This window comes from Eptesicus fuscus, chromosome 8 (genome assembly GCF_027574615.1).
Source record: "Eptesicus fuscus isolate TK198812 chromosome 8, DD_ASM_mEF_20220401, whole genome shotgun sequence".
NCBI classification, from domain to species: Eukaryota; Metazoa; Chordata; class Mammalia; order Chiroptera; family Vespertilionidae; genus Eptesicus; species Eptesicus fuscus.
Genome location: NC_072480.1, coordinates 86,562,989 through 86,571,638, shown reverse-complemented (window position 1 = coordinate 86,571,638; position 8,650 = coordinate 86,562,989). Strand labels below are relative to the sequence as shown.

General features: G+C 41.1%; 1 pseudogene; it reads left to right on the top strand.

Moving 5' to 3' along the window:
- The first annotated feature begins 1,727 nt into the window (after nucleotides 1-1,727).
- On the top strand, nucleotides 1,728-2,251 carry LOC103290343 (jun dimerization protein 2-like; annotated as a pseudogene).
- Nucleotides 2,252-8,650: the final 6,399 nt, after the last annotated feature.

Below are 8,650 nucleotides of genomic sequence, written 5' to 3'. Positions count from 1 at the left end.
CCCTCAAGAAACTTGTTTTATTTGGATAAATAAATTTAGTTGGATAAGTCAAATATCCTATATTCCATGCTCCAAATGCGGGATCTTAACATATACAGGGGATGTTCCAAGCAAGTGTACTTTCTTTATTCCTTACTTGAGCTTCTACCCTGAATCCTCACGTCTTTCCCTGTATTGTGGCCTGAGATATACAAACTAAAAAGAAACTTAACTATCTCTGCTTTTAAGTCCTTATGTGTCACAAGTCTGGGAAAATCCTTGGGTAGTTAGATCTTTAATTTATCTCATCTGGTCCTAACCCTAGACACTCTTGTTGCTAGGAAGGAAAGCTGTCTCTCCGAAAGAGCCCCTCAACCACATTTGTACCCTAGTTAGCCTCTCAGAACTTCCCATCAAAGGCCCCACTAAGACTGTGCTGCAAGGATCCCTTAGAACCTCACACATCTATCCATTTACTCAGCAAATACTGAGGACCTACTATGTGCCAGGCCCTGTGCTAAAAGTACAGTACAGACAAACAGACAAACTTTGCCTTCATGAAGCTCAGAGTTTAGAGAGGAAAAGCTATTACAGAAGTAAACACACAACGCATTATGCAGTAGCAGGCTACAATACTAGTATGTATTATATCTCTGTGGGAAAAAAAAATAAGGTTGAGGTCTAATTTATATTGGGGATAGTATTTATAGGAGTTATTTTCGACACCCAAGTACCAATACTGCATCTGAACGGTGTGGGGAGGGTCTGATAGAGGAGAGGGTGCCTTCTGGGTTGGGGCCTTTGCCCAGCTTCTCTCATCTCTTTCTGCCTTGGCTATCACCTCTTTTGAGCACCTTGATGGTGGCCCTTTAGTGTGCTTTCATCAATTGTCTTTAACTGCTTAATAGATTCTTCTTTGGAGAAGGCGAGGTGAGGGGAGAGGGCTTGGGAGCCATGATCTAAGCACTCAGCAGGAAAACAACAACCGAAGGACATCCACATGTCAAGGGAGCCATACAGGCAGCAAGGGTTCATGAGGTCACTGGATAGAGGTGGGTAAGGGGTCCTCACAGGGAGGGAAGGACTTGGGCTTGGTTAATACATTTCTTCTGCAACCAGCTTCATGCTCTGAGCCAGCAGCTGTGAAGCCCAGAGCCTTTCTAGCTGGACTCTCTTCTCTCCCATGTGGCAGGACAAGCGTGGTGGTGAGCAAGGCCCCGCTGCAGGTCAGTAACTGACAACTCGTCTGATGCCTGTGCAGCCTGGGAAATAGCCAGTGCCTTCCCACTTGTCCAGATTGATGAACAATTTATGCTCAGGGAGTAGAAATTAATTTTGACCTCATTCATTTTATTGTAATTATGGCTGTGACTGTGGGCTTTTTGTTTGAACATTTATATTGGTAGGTATTTTTATATTGCACAAAGCTGCATTAAATGAACAGGCATATTTCAAATGCTAACATAAAACTGTTAATGAATTAGTAATTCTATGTCTCTAAAAGCCTGATTTCTGAATTAGCTATATTAGCCAGGCCAGCCAAGGCGGGTGCCATGCGATTGGTGGGGGTCTGCCTTCGCCCCACGATTGCCCCAAAGAGGGAGGCCCAGGCCACCTTCTGCACTGTGATGGGTCCTGGAGCCCTGGATGGGTGGGCGGGGCCTCCCTCTGCTGGGCAATCCATCTCAGAGCCCCATAATTGATTGCCCAAAAGAGGGAGGCCCAGGCCGACCGCCATAGCCTGCAGGATGCGCTGGACTGCCACTCCTCCTGCTACGATGCCTGGGCAGATCCTAGACCTTTTGTGACTGCGGGCTCTCTGCCAGGGCTGGAGCCCCTGACTGGACTCCCCAGCTAGGCCCTGACTGCAGAGGAGCTGAAATACGCTGACATCTGCAACATTGGGGCCATGATCACCCCCTGGCACTTTCTGGAGGTGAAACTGGGCAAGAGGCCTCAACCTGTGAAAAGTGAGCTAGACGAGGAAGAGGAGCGGAGGCAAAGTCCCTGGGAAAAGAACAAAGTGAATGTGGTGGCAGCCCGATGCTGGAACAAGAAGAAGGAGCAGGCGGAGTTTCTGCAGTGGGAATCTGAGCGGCTGGAGCTCATGAACGCAGAGCTGAAAACCCAGACAGAGGAGCTGAAGCAGGAGCGGCAGCAGCTCATCCTGATGCTCAACCGGCATCGCCTCACCTGCATTGTCAGGACCGACAGCGTTAAGACCTCCAACTCAGAAGGCAACCCACTGCTGGAGCAGCTGGAGAAGAAGTGACTATGGGCTGGGAGGAGGAAGAGGATGAGGAGGAGATGGGAAGAGGGCGGAGGAGGTTGTTCCCAGAGACTCTTCCTTGCTGCATGAAAAACTCTTCTATGAGGCTCAGCACAGCCAGCATCGGTTGGGCTGTTTTGTGAAACTCAGATCAGCCACACCAGGGGAAGAAACCCAGGCTGATGAAACCTAGGACCAAGCGCTGAGACCAAAGTAATCCTGAGGGGCCCTGTTCTGTCTGGGGCCAGGCTTGTAGGATGCCAGACAGAGGCTCTGGGCCAGAGAGACGCCCAACCAGGCAGCTGTGGGCACTTATCCGGCCTCTCCACCAGGACACCCACCCAAAGGACCTCCAAGAAGCCAGGAAAAGCCATGAGTTGCAACCAAAATTAGGCTGAGGATGGAACTCGGAGTGAAACTGCAATCTGCCTGCACTGAGCCCTGCCCCTGATCCTGATGCAAGGCTGGAGAAGGGCACAGTGCCAGGCCCTGCTGTACCCACCCACCGTGGTCCAGCTCAGTCCTGCCCAGAGTGGCAGCCGGGGCGCACCCTCGCCAGCCCTGCTGGAGTTGCTGTGGGCACAAGGCGCGGGCGCCCTTCCAAAGCACATACTCACTGAACATTTACAGACTGGCTGTCCTGGCAGGGCTTTCAACTGCACATGTTTTTTTATACTTTTTTTTTTAAAAATAGTTTTTACCAAAAAAAAAAGATTTTATGCAAGCAATATATAAATAGGTTTCTATAATCACTCAATGTGATACAGTATAAATATGCTATTGTTTGTTTGTTATGAACAGATATTCAGCAGTTATGGCCATTGTGTGTAACTTCTAAGTAACTGCAGTCTCTGGGTGTTGGCGGTGGCAGGGGCGGGGGTGGGGTGCATTTCTATCCTGGTAAACCCTTCATAGTACTCAGTCCTGTATCGCTCAGTAAACATTACTCTTACTTAAAAAAAAAAAAAAAAAAAAAAGAGGGAGGCCCAGGCTACCCTGCTGCTATGCTGTGGTGGGGGGGCGGGGTGGCCAGCAATCGCCTGGCAGAGGGAGGCCCAGGTCAGCCAAGCGATCGCACTGCACATCTGTTGCCTGCAGAGGGAGGTGACTAATGGCGGCGGGGGGGGGGGGGGGGGGGGGGCAGCGCTGCACAGATGGAGGGGGTGGGGGCAGTGCTGCACAGCGGCAGGGGTGGGGCCATGGGGCCAGCTGCTGGCAGCCAGGGGAAGAAAAGCCCCAATAGGCTCTGATTGCCCGCCCAGCCTAGGAACCCTACCCGAGGGGTCCCAGATTGCGAGAGGGAGCAGGCCAGGCTGAGGGCCCCCCACCAATGAATGAATTTTTGTGCACCGGGCCTCTAGTTATTTTATATAATATATCTGTATATTCTAGAATATATCTGTATATCTACATAGATGATCTATATTTATTACATGGAGATATAGAAATCTATCTATCTATATATCTATCTATCTCTATATCTGTCATCTATCTATCTCTATACTAACAGGTTAATAGGCAATTCAGTGTGGTAAGGGTTATGATGAGAGCACACAGGGTGCTATGGAATATTAGAAAGGAAGGACTTCCTGAGGACATGCTCTTGAGGCTGAATTCAAAGGGAGATGTAGATATTAGCTGGTGAGCTCTGTGTATGAGGAGGTTGGGGAATAGAGGCAGTAGATGGTATTTGGGGTAGAGGAAGAATTATATGCTAAGTATCAAAGACAAAGGAAAGTATACCTTCTTATATAACTGCTTATCAGTTAGGGTTTAATGAGGAAACAGGCCATACTGTATATTTTAAATAGAGGATACAGTGTCACCAAAAAGGTGACCTTGAGGTAGCCCCAAATTAGAAATTGCAACCTCTATGGTTGGCATTAAAGATTGAAGGAAGCTACAGTCTAGAACAGTGATGGGCAACCTTTTGAGCTTGGTGTGTCAAACTTCGCCAAGAAACTAAGCATAACTCGGGTAGTGTGTCACTTAGAGGAAAAAACATTATTTCTCAAATGTTTCATCCTCAGGAGCAGCAAATGTTTCATCCTCGGCATGCGGCCGCCTCAGCAGCCGCGTGTCATCAAAAATGGCTACGTGTGTCAGTGCTGACACGCGTGTCATAGGTTCGCCATCACTGGTCTAGAACATGCAGAGAGAGGACTGCAACTATGGAGTGCCCACTTGGTCCTGATGTATTATCCATTTATCCATTGCTGGATTCACTTTGCTAATAATTTATAGAAGATTTTTCATTGATATTCATGAGGGATATCAGCTTGTAATTTTTTTGTCTTGTCTTATTTTTGTATCAGGCTAAGCTGGTTGCATAAAATGAGTTGGGAAGTATTTCCTCCTCTGATTCTGGAAAGTGTGTGTAGGAATGGTAATATTTCTTCTTTAAATTTATGATAGAATTTATCAGTGATGACATCTGGGCCTGGAATTTTCTCTGAGGGAATGCTTTTGGTTATTAACTCAATTATGTTAATAGATAGTAAACTAATAGATTTCCTATTACTTCTTAGATAAGTTTTGGTAAATACTATTTTTCAAAAAATTTCCTCATGTAATCTATGTTATCAAATTCATTAGCATAAGGTTGCTTCCAATATTCCATTATTGTACTTTTAATGTGTAAGATTTGTTACGAAGTCAGTCTTTTATTCCTAATATTGGTAATTTGTATTCATTCTTTCTCTTCTTCCTAAATTGATCTTACTAGATATTGATGACTTCCATTAATCTTTTCAAAGAAAGAACTTTGGCTTTGTTAATTTTCTACCTTATGTCTCATTTCTGTTTATTGATTTTTGCTCTTGTTTTTACTATAGGCTTCCCTCTACTTCCTTTAGGTTTAATACTGCTATTTTTTAGATAGATTCTTGAGTTAGACGCTTAGATCACTCATTTTCAACTTTCCTCCTAATATATCCATTTAAAGATAACAAATTTCCCTAAGCACTGCTTTAGCTGCATGGCACATGCTAGTTATTATTGCTCTTACTTCATTGTGATTCATTGTCATTCCAGTGTGATCAGAGAATATATTTTATTTGATTTCAGTCCTCTGAAATGCCTTGAGACTACTTTATGATTCTGTATCTATTTTGGTAGATGTTCATGCACATTTGAAAAGTATTCATTCATTTCTTCCAGTTTTATTGAGATATAATTGACAAATAACATTGTGTGAGTTTAAGGTATATAACTTATTGATTTAATATGCTTATATGTTACCACAAAATGATTACCACTACAGTGTTATCTTACACCTTCCTCATGTTACATAAATATTTTCTTTTTGTGGTGAGAACATTTGAGACCTAGTCTCTTAGCAACTTTTAGGTATATAATTCAGTGTTATTAGCTATAATCACTATGGTGTACATTAGATCCCCAGAAAGTATACATTTTATAGCTGAAAGTTTGTACCCTTTACCCCCTTTGCTCTCCCCACGTCCAACCAACCCCCAGTTCCTGGTAACCACAATTCTGCTATCTGTGTTTTTAGATTTCATATACAGAATGGGGCAAAAGTAGGTTTACAGTGGTGAGTACGCAAAATAGAGTTTATTCTTGTATTATATTTATTAATTATTGTATTATTTTCCATTCAAACAACTGTAAGCCTACTTTTGCCCAACCCCATGTAAGTTATATCATAGAGTATTTGTCTTTATTTGTCTAACTTATTTCACTTAACAATGGCCTCAAGATCCACCCATGTTCTCAAAAACAGCAGGATTTAGTGATGCTGAGTATCTTTTCATGTACCTGGTGGCCATTTGTATGTCTTCTTTGGAACTATATCTGTTCAATTTTTCTGCCTATTTTTAAATTGGATTATTTTTTGTTATTGGTTTATATGAATTCTTCATGTGTTTTGTATATCAATCTTGATCAGATATACATGGTTTGAAATATTTTATCCCATTCTATAGGTTACCTTTCTATTTTGTTGATGTTTCATAAAAGTATTTTTAAGTGTTTATTTTGGTTAATCTCTGAATTATTTTCTTTTTCCTCCCTTTTGATTATTAGTTACATTTTTCTAACTCTACATGTACCTAGCTATTTTCTATTTTATGACAGGTAATGTGTATAAAAGAACCATGGAGAGTGTAGATGATGCTATTTTCATTAAAGAAGGTTCTCACCGTATTCTGTTAGGAAGGAAGTTTGAAGGACACCCCACTTCAATCTAGTCATGAATTGGTCTGTGTTCAGACTCTGTTAGAGTATTTTTAAGTTACTTGTGGCTCTCTATATCCTTTGCATTGACATACTAAGAGGGTTCAATTTGGACCATTGCAGGTTTTGAATATAAATCTGCTTTTCCAGCTTAGTCTCCCCAGCCTCCTGTGCTGCCTCAGATCACAACGGACCCATGGCAAAAACTGACCTCATATCTGGGACTTCCCTAGTTCCTAATACATATCAGTAGCTACGAAGCCTCTGACTTCACAACTTCCTTTTCTTTTCCCATTATAGTCCCTCTTCGAGAGCCAATCTCAATCCTCGTGCCGATTTCAATGTTGTTAAATGACCCCAGGAAAGAAATTGGCTGGTAATTGTCTACTCTTCCAGCAAAGGCTTGTTAGAGTATGAAATTGTAGTTCTAGTCCTCATTGACTCCACAGATTTCTTATATATTTAAACATATTATTTTTGTAATTTATGTGTGTTTTTCCCTAGTTGCCAGGAGGAACATTGACCTGCCACATCTTTTCTACAAGTGAAGTTCATTTCCTGTTAAAGAGAAAAAGAAGTGAATCCCTTGATCTGTAAATCAGTATGTCAATTTAAGCTACTGAGCAAAATTCTAAAACTTACTATTTAAAAGGTAGATGGAGAGTCATTGCAAAGGGGCACAACAAAATAAATCTAATATAGGTCATTGGGAATATACTATCAGTAAATAGTTTCATTTTTTTATTTGTTAAGGTTACAGAAAAAATAGATATAGTCTACCTGAAATTTAGAAAGATATTTGATAAAGTTTTCCATGATATCCTTGTTGTCAAGATGAAGAAATGTGAGGTTGTACTATCACATTTAGATGGATTTATAGAGTCAGAGGATCTGACCTTATGACTCGAATGACTTTTTAAAAATATGAGTTTGAAAAAAAATGTGTCTGTGAGGATAGCACAAAGCTCCTTATGCAGACCACAGGGTAGATTTTAATCAATGAATTTGATGAAGACAAATGCAGTGCACAGGTTATGTAATGTCCGAGTGAATTCTAGTACATTGAAAGAATCAAGAACCAAAATATTTTCAGCAGGCTGAAACAAATAAAACTTAATGGGTACAAATGTAATGTCCTATAGTTGAATAAAACAAGAACTGTTAAAATGAAGGCTGAGAATGCCAGGGCTTAACAAGGATACAGGTAAGAAACACTTGAGAATTATTGTTGTCATGAGCCCAGAATGAGTCACCAGTGTGGAATGGCGGCCAAAAAAGCCAGTCTGATTTAGGGCAGCATTTGGTAGAGTATAAGGAACAGAATGAGGTAGCTGATGAGTCCATTGCAGTGAGTGCTCCTTGGACACATGCTGTTGCAGTATGTTGTGAGCATCATATTGTTAGAGAGGGGCCATATCTGAAGCTCACCCAGAGGAGATGAATAGAGTTATACCTACTGCTTAGTATATGGATTTTTAAAAAATGTAATATTGAGTGAAAATACTATTTATAGAATGATATATATATTCCATCTCTGTAAATGTTTAACTGCAAAACAATATTAAATAATGTCTATGGTTATAAATATGGAATAATATATAGAATCATTCATGATTGAGATTTATTCTTTGGAGGAAAGTAAAGAGAAGAATGGGGAAGGGTAAATGGGAACGCTTAATTCTATCTGTAATATTTTCTTTTTTGAAAAGTAAATCTGAAGCAAAATTGGAATGTAAATATTTGATAAAACAGGGTAATAGGTACATAGGATTCATTATATTGCTCTTTCTACCTCCATGTTTAATATATTTCATAAAACTTTTTTTAATGAGGACTCTCTTTTCCATGTCCTTGCTCACTTTTTCTTGAAATGAAATGAGTATAAGACGTAGTGGACTAAGATCATGGATTGGCCTAAGAAAAGGAAAGCTTGACTCTAGTTTAAGCCTCATCATTTAAGAAGCAAATGAGATTTTCAAGTTTTCTCTTTGGTTCAGCCCTTCACTAGGTTTGGTTGTCATACAGAAAATTGAAATTAAAGTGCTAGCTAGCAATGAAAAGTATTCAAAAATCTCTTATAAGTTGAGTGTGTTTTGAAGTAGTACAATGAGAGCATGTGTCCAAATGTTCAGAAACCCTGATACTGTTCACATAGAGAGATTGAACTAAAAGCAAGTTTCTATGGGAAAGGGAAACAATAGGAGAACT